The sequence below is a fragment of the Podarcis vaucheri genome (genome assembly GCF_965113315.1).
Source record: "Podarcis vaucheri genome assembly, chromosome: 2".
In the NCBI taxonomy this organism is placed as follows: Eukaryota; Metazoa; Chordata; class Lepidosauria; order Squamata; family Lacertidae; genus Podarcis; species Podarcis vaucheri.
The window spans coordinates 133,296,497-133,311,605 of record NC_138760.1 but is presented as its reverse complement, the minus strand read 5'-3'; the positions used below and the strand labels follow the sequence as shown (position 1 = coordinate 133,311,605).

At 44.1% G+C, this 15,109-nt stretch overlaps 1 protein-coding gene across 4 annotated transcripts in view; it reads right to left on the bottom strand.

Moving 5' to 3' along the window:
* The window catches only part of LOC309525824 (uncharacterized protein), a 43,241-nt gene extending 28,132 nt beyond the window's left edge, over positions 1–15,109 (bottom strand). The window contains exons 1-2 of one of the 4 annotated variants that reach the window (XM_082211427.1): positions 2,785–3,096; positions 2,149–2,241 (exon numbers count right to left, since the gene is read on the bottom strand). The gene's annotated coding sequence lies outside the window, so the exon portion shown is untranslated. Of the gene's footprint in view, positions 1–2,148; positions 2,242–2,784; positions 3,287–14,997 lie in introns of those variants that run through there. The other 3 variants (XR_014216539.1, XM_082211426.1, XM_082211425.1) reach the window with 3 other exon arrangements.

The following is a 15,109-nucleotide window of genomic DNA, read 5'->3' as shown; positions in this document are numbered from 1 at the left end:
AGAAGCAATGGGCAACTTACAGAGATCTTTTGGACTTTTCGGAAGAAGAAATAAAACTGAATAAACAGGATGAGGTGGGAGGTGTGATGGCAGATTGGTTTCAATACCATCAAATCATCTTGTTTGGACAAGATAAAGGGAGAGGTTTTTGGACTGAAAGTTCACAGTTTGAAAGAGATATTATGGCGAGGAAAGAAAAAGTGTTTCCCAAATTTCAGGTAGAAAATTGTCCAATCTGAAGAAGTGTGCATGCAAACGAAAGCTCATCCCCAGAACAAACTTAGTTGGTCTGTTAGGTACTACTGAACAATTTTAAAAAAAAACTTTCCAAAATGTATGAGATACTATTAGAATGGGAAGCAAAATAAAACTGGTAAAATCTGCAATGATACACTGGGCCAGAAATTTAGGTCACAATTAGAGCTGGGCTTGATGTTAATGTGCTAACTGTTTCCTAATATTTGAGCTGACATTATATCGCAGATCCAATGTGCATAAGGACTAGGAAATATCTGATTTTCAATATCGTGATAACTCGTCAGCTGACAGTTGCAATGTTCTCACCAGCTAAACCTCACAATATGAGCTGCTAAACGTTGCCATGTTATCAGCAGCTAAAGACTGCAATCAGGGTGAATACAATCAATGATTTTTTAAAAAAAATTAAAATCGGATTTTTTTATTTAAATCAGATTTTTTTAATCAGAATTTTAAAAAAAATAAAATGCTTTTAGAGGAAAAAGTCTATCTAAAGATAGTTTTATATTTAATTACATTATAGTCCAAAGGCTATTCATCAGGAAATAAGGATTTCTTTTTAATTATCTAGCATGAGGCTTTATATGGAATATTTAATTTTTTGGGTAAATGAATTCCATTAATCCATTCACAATGTCATGCTCTTCCAGAGGTTTTTGTAAGATTATTTGGTGAAGTTTTTCTAAAGAGACGATATTGTCACAGATGCTTGTTTTTGCCATTCTCAAAAGTGTGAATTTGTGTATCTGCAGAGATAACATGCCTTTTCTTCACAGGAAAAATGTTATAAAATAAACATACAGAGTTGACGGAAAACCTTAATCCCATTGTTCCAATGCAGAATTATATACACAGAATCAACCCCTTAAATGCTGAGTTCCAAGAGGTTCAATGAACAGATGGTTTGCAGTGGAAGAGATCTGCACAAGTAGCTAAGTGTGAAGCCGTAAAAATGAAAGGGCAACCTTGTGAGCAGAATACTCCACACGTCTTGGGGTCTTTGTGTAATAATTGTGCAAGTCAGACTTGAGGCAAGCGCTGAAGGCCTTTCAGGGATGGCAACCTCTTCCCAATCCCACTGGGTTCCAACAACCGCACTAACACTTAACTGTACAGAATAGGCGCCTGGATGCCGAAGCCAATCCAAAGGGGTGGCTGGTAGTGGAGGTGGGGAAAGGCTTAAGTTCCGAGTTTTTCATGTGCGCTTGGTTGTTGTTTTTTATATATAAAAAAAATATTTTTACCAACATGCTATAATATTGTTTTAGTTAAATAAATTGTTTAAGTTGTTACTAAGGAAATGATTATTTTTCTCTTTCCAATAAATTACAGCCGAAATGTTGTCCAAATATAGACAGTAAACTTATTAAACCTCAGAATGATTTCATAATTATCTGTCTGTGTATTTCTAATAGTGTAACCAAATCAGAAATTTTTGATTTAAATAGAATCATACTGACTAGTGATTTATTGTAAATTGTGATTGAAATCAATAATAATAATAATAATAATAATAATAATAATAATAATAATTTATTTATACCCCGCCCATCTGGCTGGGCCTCCCCAGCCACTCTGGGCGGCTTCCGTAAAACCAAAAATACAGTAAAATCACACGTTAAAAACTTCCCGGAACAGGGCTGCCTTAAGATGTCTTCTGAATGTCAGGTAGTTGTTTATCGCTTTGACATCTGCTGGAAGGGCGTTCCACAGGGCGGGCGCCACTACCGAGAAGGCCCTCTGCCTGGTTCCCTGTAGCTTTGCTTCTAGCAATGAGGGAACCGCCAGAAGGCCCTCGGCACTAGACCTCAGCGTCCGGGCAGAACGATGGGGGTGGAGACGCTCCTTCAGGTATACTGGACAAATCAATTTGACTTATATCAAATCCACCCTGATTGCAATCTACCACAACATCTGAACTAAGGCTGGAACTATACAGAGGCGAACAGGACAATGTCCTGGCAACTGCTGCCACTTAGGGGTCTGAAAGGGATAAATGACAATATTATCAATCCTCACACACTCCGTTTCATCAGCAGGCAAGCCAAGATGCATCCTAGCAGGACTTTTGGGTTTGGGCTAGGCTACCAAATGGTGGTATTCAGGATAATCCAAAGTATGGAGATGAGTCCTAGTGAATACAGATGATCTGGGACTGCCAGACTGCCAGCAGGGAGACTGGGGAATAAGATGTGATGGAAGGGGAGGGGTCTCCGTCGAGGCTCCTCCCCTTCCTTTAACCCTTCCCTGGACTCCCTCTCTCCCTTTCCCCAGCCAGGCGACCCCAGGGAGAATGGGGGGCCTCAGCCCCACCCCCAGCCCTGCTCGGGGTCCTCCTTCCCCTTCTCGCCAAGGCCTCCCGGGGGGGGGCAGGGCAGCTGAGCATCTCTCGGCCCCCCAGGGAAGAGAAAGGGGAGTCTGGCGGTGCTGCTGCTGCCCAGGAGATCTTGCAAGGCCAACCCTGCAGGTCTCTTCGTCCTCCCCCCTTATCCCCCCCACTATTCCCCCCCTTCTCTCCCCCTTTACCTCTTGGTCCTCCGCCTCCCTGGCTCCAGATTAGTCCGCTTTCCTTGTCTGCAATAGAAAGGGCGGCGGCGACGGAGGCTCTTCAGCGACGCCCCTCCTCCTCCTTTCCCTGTCTGGCCACTTCCGGCGCGTTTGGCAGCGCCACTTCCGGCTCCTTTCCCGACGCGCGTGTCCCTAGAGCTACATCTTCAAGAGCAGCCCCTCCCTGTGTCCGGAGGGGAAGGCGACGGGGCGGCGCTGCCTCTGGCCTCCTGCTCTGGGGGCTCCATGGGGACCCGGCCCCCGCCCCCCAACTGGCGGCAGGGAGGGGGACTCCAGAGGGGAGGGGGGAGTTGGGCAAGTTTCATCCACCAGGATTTTTTAGGGAGGGGGAGCATCTCCTTCTGGGCCTCCTTCTGCATGCCAAGCACTCAGCCGGGGTCCTTCTGCATTCGGAGCAACTGCTGCATTGCTGAGCTACGCCCCCTAACAGCCAAGCCCTGCTTCAAACACCAGCCCCTCTCCCCCCCACTGGATTCAGGGGCAGTGAGGGATCCAGACAGAGAGAGGCGCCCTTGCTCTGGAATTCCCTCGCCAGCAGGGAGACTTCAAAAGCCCCCCCCCCCAATGCCTCCCCCTTCCCTCATTTAGTAGGGAGACTTTTCATCTTGTGGTTTGGTCATTTCAAATCCAGTTTTTCTCTCTCTTAATACTGCTGTTGGTTTCCTTCTTTAAATTATTCTTTTCACTAGTGATATCTCACATAGCGTTTGTGAATGCAAAGCAATTGTGGCTCTTAGGATCCCTGCAGGGTATTAAGTGTTGTGCTAACCTCCCTATTGCAGGTGGAAAGAGGAATGTGGGGCTTGCTTATAATATCTTAGGGTGGTAGGATTAAGATTTGGGACTGGGACTTTCAGATTCACATGAGATTTCTTCTGCAAAGAGGCCTGAAGATGTTTGGCTTTACCTGTCCCAGTTGTCGTCCCAATAGCCGCAGTTGGGCTTCTCCAGCCAGGTGCCAGGGCAGGGCAGGAGGCTGCGTTGGCCGGAGAAGACAGAAGCAGTAGCAGCAGAAGAGTTTGGATTTGATATCCCGCTTCATCACAACCCTTAAGGAGTCTCAAAGTGGCTCACATTCTCCTTTCCCTTCCTCCCCCACAACAAACACTCTGTGAGGTGAGTGGGGCTGAGAGACTTCAGAGAAGTGTGACTGGCCCAAGTAGTAAAACAGCTACTTTGAGATCTTGTATAGAATGTCCTGGGAGATTGAAGTGTTCTCCTACTAGTTTCTCTGTTTTGCGATTCTTGATGTCAGATTTATGTCCGTTTATTCTTTGGCGTAAGGTTTGGCCTGTTTGTCCAATATAGAGAGCTGAAGGACACTGTTGGCATTTGATGGCATACACAATGTTAGACGATGAGCAATTAAATAGTCCCGAGATGGTATGTGTGATGTTGTTGGGGCCAGTAATGGTGTTGTCCGGGTGTATGTGGCAGCAAAGTTGGCATCTGGGTTTATTGCAGGCTCTGGTGCCAGTGTCTGTGTTAAGTCTGGTTGTAGTATTATTGTGGGTTAGGAGTTGTTTAAGATTGGGTGGCTGTCTGTAGGCAATGAAAGGTCTTCCTCCCAGAGCTTGAGAAAGAGAACTGTCATTGTCCAGGAGAGGTTGTAGATCTCTGATGATGCGTTGTACTGTTTTAACTTGGGAGCTGTATGTGATGACTAGAGGTGTTCTGTTATTTTCTTTTTTGGGTCTGTCTTGCAGCAAGTTCTCTCTGGGTATCAGTCTGGCTCTGTTGATCTGTTGTATGAGTTTGTTGATGTTTTGTAAGAACTCCACTTGCACTGAAACTCTTTCCACACTCCATACATTTAAATGGAGGGAGAGGGTCGCGGGGCTATGGCGTCTTCGCTCCATAGGGCGCACACACACTTTCCCTTCATTTTTGAAGGGTGTTACGGAAAATCTGGGTGCGTAAATGCACTGCCACCCAGCTCGTCGGACAAAGTCCGCGGGTCCTTGCGGAGGAGAAAAGGAGCTCAGCCGGACGCAGGAGCAAACTACGAAGATCCGAGTTTATTGCGCAACAGGTTCAAAATGGCATTGAACCCCGAGAATGGGGCGACATAAGCTTTTAAAAGTTCCCTCCATAACCCAGAATACAGTGCAGGAAACGTCATGAATACATTATGGGAAGGTCATGTTTCGCGAATTACATCATGAATATATTTCACACGTCATGAATAGATTAAGGAGGGGTGGGATTACATTCATTTACATTTCGGATAAGGGAGGGGGAATATGCAGAGCAAGAAATGTACATAGATAGCCTACCGCCTCGGCTACGGAGGAAAAAGAGGACACCCCATTATAGAGTAGCAACAGAATAATCAAGGATGTCTCTGCAGCTATATAGTTGTAATATTAACGGCGCAAATTCCCCGGAGAAAAGGAGAAGGATTTTCCATATTTTGAAAAAAGAACATCTGGATATAATTTGTCTGCAGGAAACACACGTGACAAGACTCCAAAGGAAAGTTTTAACTAATAAAAGATTAGGCCAAGAATTTATTTCATCAGACAGGGTCAAGAAAAGAGGCGTGGTGATTTATGCAAAGGAGAATTTGTCACCAAAACTTTTGTTTAAAGATGAACATGGACGAATTTTGGCAATTGAAATACAAATTCAAGGAGAAAAAGTGTTGATATTAGGAATTTATGCACCAAATGAGGGGAAATCGGAATTTTATAAGAAACTGCATGAGACATTGCTTGATTATCTGGACTATACTAACATCATCATGATGGGAGATATGAATGGGGTAGTCTCTACCCTAATGGACAAGTCCCAGAATCAAAACTTGACTAAGGATGGCAGACTACCCAAAACCTTTTTTGAACTGACTGACAATATGGATTTGATTGACACTTGGAGGACAAGGAACCCCCTAGGTAAGGAGGGAACATTCTTCTCTGAGGCCCATCTGTCATGGACAAGAATCGACCAGATTTGGGTAACTAGAGGACTGGCACCTAAGATGGTAAGAGTGGAAATCTGCCCAAAGACTTGCTCCGACCATAATGCTCTGAAAATGGAATTAAGACTTACTCCAGCTGGTTCCTTCAGATGGAGAATGAATGACAACCTGTTAAGAGATCAAGAGATTGTAAAGAAGGGCCAAAAAGCTTTAAAGGACTATTTTGAGATTAACTTGAACACCTCGGTGGAAAAGAGAACAATCTGGGACGCAAGTAAAGCAGTAATGAGAGGGTTTCTGATACAACAGAACACAATAAAGAAAAAACTCTGGAATGGAAAAAAGGATAAGATATTAGAGAAGATAAAAGATGGAGAGAAGAAATTGAGACTAAATCCAAAATCAAAAGAGACTTTGAGAGAAATTAAATTCCACCAATCACAATATACAAAATTGATAAATCAAGAAGTGGGATGGAAAATAAAACAAATGAAACAAAGATCTTTTGAATCAGCAAATAAATGTGGAAAACTGCTAGCATGGCAGTTGAAGAAAAGACAAAAATTGAACTATGTTACCAATCTAGAGGTTGAAGGGAAAAACATTCAGAAACCAGGCGAAATTAGAAAGTGTTTCCAGAAATATTTTAAAAAACTGTATACGCAAGGGCCCGAGGAAGTGTTTGAGATGGACCAATTTTTGAAACTTAATGGCCTACCAGAACTTTCTCAGGAAAAGAGATCAATCTTGAACCACAGAATAACACAACAGGAAATTGAGGCTGCCATTCAGAATATGCAGTTGGGCAAATCTCCAGGCCCGGATGGACTTACCTCCAAATATTATAAGACATTAAAAGACTATTTGATACAACCATTAATGGAGGTCTGTAATCAGATTATGGATGGAGGGAGAGCACCAGAAACGTGGAAAGAAGCTTTCATTACATTGATACCCAAAGTGGAAACTGAAAAGACTCAACTAAAGAACTACCGTCCCATCTCACTCCTTAATGTGGATTACAAAATATTTGCAGACATTTTGGCAAATAGATTTAAAAAGGTATTGAATGAAGTAATTCATAAGGACCAGGCAGGCTTTCTCCCGGGCAGACATTTGTTTGACAATACTAGGAACATCATTGATATTTTGGAATTCTTGCAAACTAATATTAACACTAAAGCAGTGTTAATTTTCATAGATGCGGAGAAGGCCTTTGACAATATTTCCTGGAAGTTTATGAAGAAGAACTTGGAAGGGATGGGAGTGGGACGGGGGTTTGAAAATGGTTTAGAGGCAATCTATTCAGAACAGAAAGCTAAGTTGATAGTGAACAATGTGGTGACAGAAGAGTTTCAAATTGAAAAAGGGACACGCCAAGGGTGCCCTCTCTCCCCCTTACTATTTATTTCGGTCCTGGAGGTGCTCTTGAATATGATTAGGAAGGACCAGCAGGTACAAGGAGTACAGGTCGGAGTGAAACAATATAAACTGAAAGCCTTTGCAGATGACTTGGTTTTGACATTACAGGAGCCAGAATCTAGTACAAAAAGAGTTCTTGAACTGATTCAGGAGTTTGGTCGGGTGGCGGGTTTTAAGTTGAATAAACAAAAAACTAAGGTATTGGGTAAAAACTTGACATCTTTAGAAACAGATGGGTTTCAGAGGGAAACAGAGTTAAATGTGGTGAAAAAAGTGAAATACCTGGGGGTAAACTTGTCTTCCAAAAATTTGAATTTATTCAAAGATAATTATGAAAAATGTTGGACAGAAGTGAAAAAAGATTTAGAAATTTGGTCAAGATTGAAACTTTCCTTGTTGGGCCGAATAGCAGCTATAAAAATGAATGTTTTGCCAAAGATGTTATTTTTGTTTCAAACCTTGCAGATCGTGGACAGAGTGGAATGTTTTGGAAGGTGGCAGAAGGATATCTCAAAGTTTGTTTGGCAGGGCAAAAAGCCCCGAATAAAGTTTAAAATACTAACTGATGCAAAAGAAAGAGGGGGGTTTGCCCTGCCAGACTTAAGATTATATTATGAAGCTGCCGCCTTCTGCTGGATGAAAGATTGGTTCTTGCTTAAGAACACTGATGTCCTAGATCTGGAAGGGTTTAACAACTCTTTAGGATGGCATGCGTATCTGTGGTACGACAAGGTAAAAACGCACAAAATGTTTAAAAACCATATTGTCAGAAAAGCGATCTTTATAGTCTGGACAAAATATAAGGACTTGCTAGAAAACAAGACCCCGAGGTGGCTATCACCAGTGGAGGCCAAGGCGCGGAAAAGACCTAATATGGAGGTCGGTTGGCCGACATATGGGGAAATAATAGAAAAAATTGGAGATAATTGGAGGTTACAGAGTTATGAAAAATTAAAGGACAAGGTGCAAGATTGGTTTCATTATGCCCAGATTCAAGAGGTATTTAAGATGGATAAAAAAAAAAAAACAGGCTTCCAGGTGGAAAAATCGAAATTAGAGACAGAATTGTTAGAACCAAAGACTAAGTTATTATCAAGAATGTATAACTTGCTGCTTAAATGGAATACTCAGGACGAGACAGTTAAATCGGCCATGATAAAGTGGGCTCAAGACATTGGGTACAACATCATGTTTGAAGACTGGGAAAGGTTATGGACCACCGGTATGAAATTTACGGCATGTAATGCCCTGAAAGAAAACATTATGAAAATGATATACAGGTGGTACATGACCCCAGTCAAACTAGCAAAGATATACCATTTGACTGACAATAGATGTTGGAAGTGTAAAGAGGCCGAAGGGACATTCTTTCACCTGTGGTGGACGTGCCCTAAAGTGAAGGCATTCTGGGAAATGATATATAATGAGTTTAAAAAGGTGTTTAAGTACACCTTCCCTAAGAAACCAGAGACCTTCCTATTGGGCATTGTCGGCCAAAAGGTGTTAAAGAAGGATAGAACTTTTTTTATGTATGCAACCACTGCAGCAAGGATTCTGATTGCCAAATACTGGAAGACTCAAGATTTGCCCACACTGGAAGAGTGGCAAACGCAGCTGATGGACTACATGAAATTAGCCGAGATGACTGCCAGGATCCGTGACTTGGGGGAAGAAGCGATGGAGGAGGATTGGAAAAAATTTAAGGACTATTTGCAAAAGTTTTATAAATTATATGAACTATAAAAATCCGCACGATTTGGAAAGATTAGCACCAGCAAAGAGAGCGGAGGACTTATGAAATTAAACAAAAATTAATGATTGAACCAATGTTTAAATGTTGCAAATGATATTATATTCGCTTTTTTCAGATTAAATTGAAAATAAGTAATTTAAACTAAAACGTAAGCTTATGAAAGTATAATGAAACGCATGAAACAAGATTATAATTTGTTGATATTTTTATTGTAAAGAATGCACTGTGAAGGGGATGTGGGGAAGTCCAACAGGAAATTGAAATAAGTTTTGAAAAGACCTATATTTTCTTTTTTCTTTTTCTCTCTTCTATTTTTCTGCTGTTGAACTGAATGTATGTCTCTATCTGGAAAAATGTAATAAAAATATTATTTTTTTTTTAAAAAAGAAATGTACATAGATACACATTTATTGAGTACCGGTGGTGGCAAGACAATGGGCCAGGTATATACATCGTCTGTCACCTAGTATTGCCCGAAGGGAGGATTTGCACAACTATCTGACAGGATTAAGAAGTTCCTGTGTACGTGACCTGCCGCTTCGGGGATTATTGAGGTAGGGGTAGCATTATGGAGTCCAGGGGGAGCTGAGTTGAATGACACCAAAAGTGAAGAAATCGGAGTTACGGTTGATTTTATATCAATTTTCAAAGATTTCAATGTTTTCTAGCCTGTTTCGTACTTAAATCAAAAGCGGGAACAGAATGGATACATTTTAGCAAGAATGGATACATTGTAACAGGATTTTGACAGTTTTACGAGGTCCCTGGTTTCGGATCCATTGTTCTCGCAGTGGGGGGCCGTCAACAGCTTGTCAGGGGTGAAATGAGGCGTGCAGTGGCTCCCTGAGCTAGCTCCTGCAGGATGAATGCATGGCTGTGATTGGCCAAAGCGCGGCCATAGGATTCAACGGAGAAGCAGAAACACTCGGTCTACTCGTTTTAAGTATGGAGCGCAGATAGGCATAGGAAAAGATAGGGAAATATTTGAGCTTATTTCGCTCGTGGAAGGAAGAGAGAGAGAGAGAGAGGTCTGGGCAAAGTGTGGTGCTTATGCAACGGTGAGGGGACTGGGGTGAGTGCATGGTGGGCATCCTCGAGGTCATCGCCTCGGACGTTGTACCCGAAAGGGGCACCCCCCCCGTCCGTATCAAGGGGAAAAAGTGCGTCCTATAGAGCGAAAAATACGGTATATAAATCATTTTCACAAAAGTTATGCTGACAAATAATTTTATTTCAAGGCTTGAACCGGACCTGCAGATAAAGACAGAGCATCCCCTGTGATTGTGAATATGCAGACCGAGCCCCCTTTGGAATCGGAGGCCCTGGCCACGTGGCCCATATGCCCCCCCCCCGTCTGGGCCTGGAAGCAGTTGCCCTGAGCAACCAGCAACCTGCAGCCTGAGTTAGTGAGGGTCCATCACCTCCTGGTAAATAGAAGGGCAAGAAATGGAGGCAGTGAGAGATTTTACTTTCTTGGGCTCCATGATCACTGCAGATGGTGGCAGCAGCCACAACATTAAAAGACACCTGCTTCTTGGGAGAAAAGCAATGACAAACCTAGACAGCATCTTAAAAAGCGGAGACATCACCTTGGCAACAAAGGTCCGTATAGTTAAAGCCATGGTTTTCCCAGTAGTGATGTATGGAAGTGAGAGCTGGACCACCAAGAAGGCTGATCGCCGAAGAATTTATGCTTTTGAATTATGGTGCTGGAGGAGACTATTGAGAGTCCCATGGACTGCAAGAAGATCAAACCTCTCCATTCCTAAGGAAATCAGCCCTGAGTGCTCCCTGGAAGGACAGATCCTGAAGCTCCAAGACTTTGGCCACCTCATGAGAAGAGAAGACGGGAGTCGCGGGCCCCGCGCAGACATTGAGGCAGGAAATGGGGGGGGGTGCTGCTGTTCCGTCTGGTGTTGTAGCCATCTCGAGAACAAGATTTAAAATATGAAAAAACACGCAAAAAAGGAGAAAAGAAATAAAAACAGACGAAAAAGTTGAAAAGAAAAGAAAAGACCCTGATGTTGGGAAAGATGGAGGGCACAAGGAGAAGGGGACAACAGAGGACGAGATGGTGGGACAGTGTTCTCGAAGCTACAAACTTGAGTTTGACCAAACTGCGGGAGGCAGTGGAAGACAGGAGTGCCTGGTGTGCTCTGGTCCAGGGGGTCACAAAGAGTCGGACACGACTAAACAACAACAACATCAACAACAACAACAACATAAATTTGTGTACAAGTGAGCCCAAGGATTTTCCTAGAACAAGATGCCTTCAGTCTTTGTCTTCATTTACTAGCAAAAGCTGGCGGGTGGCATTTTAAATATTTTTGGCTAAGCTCAGTGGTAAGAAAATCCGCTTTGCATGCAGAAGGCCCCTGGCATCTCCAGGGAGAACTGGGAATGTCCCCATCTAAAATTACAAGGTCTTGTGATTGTGTTGCTTAAACAGGGACAGGGCAGAATTGGGCTCAGAGGTTTCCTGCAGGGCCCACTGAGTTTCTGTCTCGCCCTCCCTGAAAACCTGCGCAACCACTTCCCCCCTAGGTATATTATTGTGGGTCTGACATACATCTGGATTTTCCTGAGATTTCAAAGGTGGAATTGATGTCCGGGGAAGAATTTCCAAAAGAAGGCACTTTGTCTGGGATTTAAGACAAGTCAGTCGAAAACTCATGGGCTTTTTTGGCGTTTATTTGGGGCCTTGTCTAAAAAAGAAAAAGAAAAAGTTCTACAAATTTGGGGGTGTCCTGGTTTTTACTTTTTGAAATATGGCAACCCTAATTATTCTGGGCTCTGCTTGAACTGAAACTCCCTTTTAGAGCACAGCCGGTAGAGCATGAGACTCTGAATCTATGGGTCGGGGGTTTGAGCCCCACTTTGGGCAAAATATTCCAGCATTGCAGGGGGCTGGACTAGATGACCCTCGTGGTCCCTTCCAACTCTGGAATTCTAGGATTCTACCATGTGTAGAGGAAAGATCGCCCCCTTGTGGGCAGTGGAGGAATGATGTAATGTTGGTTGGTGGGAACTGTTCTTGAGTGTTGCCTTGTCACTCACATGCAACACCACAACAGTCCTGTGAAAGGAAGGGGGGAGCATTTCTGCAGGCTGATGTCCATCCCTCCAGCTGCCCAGGCCCCAGCACCTCCCCCTAAGAGGGAAGGGTCCCAGTCTGGAAATCCCCCCTTCCTGCTGGAGATGAGGCAGTGAGGGACTCCAGACAGACAGAGGCGCCCTTGCTCTGGAATTCCCTTGCCAGCAGGGAGACTTCAAAAGCCCCCCCCCATGCCTCCCCCTTCCCTCATTTAGTAGGGAGACTTCTCATCTTGTGGTTGGGTCATTTCAAATCCAGTTTTTCTCTCTTTTAATACTGTTGTTGGTTTCCTTGTTTAAATTATTCTCTTCACGACTGATATTTCACATAGCGTTTGTGAATGCAAAGCAACTGTGGCATTTATGATCCCTGCAGGGTATTAAGTGTTGTTCTAACCTCCCTATTGCAGGTGGAAAGAGGAATGTGGGGCTTGCTTATAATATCTTAGGGTGGCAGGATTAAGATTTGGGGCTGGGACTTTCCGATTCAGAGCCCCTCTTCGCATGAGATTTCTTCCAACTATTGGAGGAAAGTATGTCTGAGGTTGATGACAGAAATATAATTATTATGGGTGTATTTAATGGAGTAGTATCACTGGACTATGACAGATCACTGAGGGAAAGTGTCTCAAAAGAAGGCAAAATACCAAATACTTTTTGATATGGTTACAACAATGGATCTACTAGATCAGGGGCCAGCAGACTTTTTCAGCAGGGGGCCAGTCCACTGTCCCTCGGACCTTGTTGGGGGCCGGACTATATTTCGGGGGGAAATGAGCGATTTTGGCCCGCCCGCAAAGAGGCCTGAAGATGTTTGGCTTTACCTGTCCCAGTTGTCGTCCCAGTAGCCCAGTTGGGCTTCTCCAGCCAGGTGCCAGGGCAGGGCAGGAGGCTGTGTTGGCCGGAGAAGACAGAAGCAGCATCCCCGGCGGAGCTTTCCAACTTTGCTGGAGTCTAGCCCTGTGATCCAGACATGCCCATGTCAATCACACCTTGTTTCAACATCCATCTAACACAAGGAAAAGAAAATATCTCCCCATCATCACGGAGGTCCACTTCCGAGGGTCTTCTGGCAGTTCCCTCACATTTACAGGGTACCAGGCAGAGGGCCTTCTCGGTAGTGGCACCCTCTCTGTGGAACACCCCCCCCCCAATATCAGATGTCAAAGAGAGAAAGAATTCCATACCTTTTGGAAGACCTCTGAAGGCAGCCCTGTTCAGGAGCAGGGCGGAGATCTCTCAGAAGTGGAGGCTTTGCGCTGAGAGATCCGCTGAGGAGCGGCTGGCTGCCTTCAAGTGGTGCAGGGGCTCTCAGATGCAGCTTCCGGGCTGCCTCCACCTTCCCCAACCCCAGCAACTATTCAGCCTGGCTGCCTTCACGGGGTTGCAGGGGATCTGAGGCGGAGGGGGGGGGCTCCTTTAAAATTCTCCCTTGAGGGGAGTGCAGCCTCAAAGCCCTCAACGGAAAGGGTGACGGAGCCTGTCCCTCCCCAGCTCAGCAGCCCCGATCCAGCTCCTCTTCCCGTGCAAGCAGCAACGCTGCCTAGCGGAGCAGCCCCATCCCATTCCTACTTGCCGCCCGGCCCGCCTTCCCTCACAAGGAAAACAGAAGTATGGCACTCAAAACAGAAGTTATACTCAGAACAGAGCATGTTCGGCTTCCAAAAAGAGTTCCAAAACTGGAACACTCGTTTCTGGGTTTGAAGAGTTCAGGTTGCAAGTAGTTTGAGAACTAAGCTGTTTGAAAACTGAGGTACCACTGTATTTATTTTCCCCAATTACAACTGTATTTATCCCCTCCCCCCGGGTGGTGATTTTCTTGAGTCAAAATGAGAGTACTGTAGGGATCAGATGGGATTACCATGAGGAATTATAAAATATACATCAAGCCATCGTGTCCACGATGAAGGCATTGTGTTGACTGGTTTTGATATATTGACGATAATTTCTGATTAAATCCCATAAGATTCTACATTCGTGTCCTTTTCATGCCCTTTTCCCTGTTGCCCATTTCTCCTGTCACGTACACAGCCCAGTTGCTTCTTGCTTCGCCAGGCAGGCATCCTGGGCCATAAAAATAGTGGGCAAGTTTCTTTGAAGTAGGTTTATATATGGTAATCTTAGGATGTTAATCTTAGAGCCAGGAAACAGATCTCACGTGAAGGTGATAATGATAATACCAATGAGACGGAAACATGGAAGGTGCCTAAAGAAGCCAGGGTGGCTATCTAAAGAACTTTTAACTGAATTAAGATTAAAAAAGGATGTGTACAAAAAATGGAAAAGGGGGGAAACCACCAAAGAGGAATTCAAACAAATAGCCAGCACGTGTAGACACAAAGTCAGAAAAGCTAAAGCACAGAATGAACTCAGGCTTGCTAGAGAGGTTAAAAGCAACAAAAAAGGCTTTTATGGGTATGTTCGTAGCAAAAGGAAGAACAAAGAAACAATGGGGTCACTCAGAGGAGAAGATGGTGAAATGCAAACAGGGGACACAGAAAGGGCTGAACTACTCAATGCCTTCTTTGCCTCAGTCTTCTCCGATAAAGAAAACAATGCCCGACCTGAAGAATTTGGAGCAAATGATTCAGCAAAGGAAACACAGCCCAGAATAACTAAGGAGATAGTACAAGAATATTTGGCTAGTTTAGATGTATTCAAGTCTCCAGGGCCAGATGAACTGCATCCAAGAGTATTAAAAGAACTGGCAGATGTGATCTCAGAACCACTGGCAGTCATCTTTGAGAATTCCTGGAGAACAGGCGAAGTCCCGGCAGACTGGAGGAGGGCAAATGTTGTCCCTATTTTCAAAAAGGGGAAAAGAGAGGACCCAAATAATTACCGCCCAGTCAGTCTGACATCAATAGCAGGGAAGATTCTGGAGCAGATCATTAAGCAAACAGTCTGTGAGCACCTAGAAAGGAATGCTGTGATCACCAATAGTCAGCATGGATTTCTGAAAAATAAGTCATGTCAGACTAACCTGATCTCGTTTTTTGACAGAATTACAAGCCTGGTAGATGAAGGGAACGCAGTGGATGTAGCCTACCTTGATTTCAGCAAGGCATTTGACAAGGTGCCCCATGATATTCTTG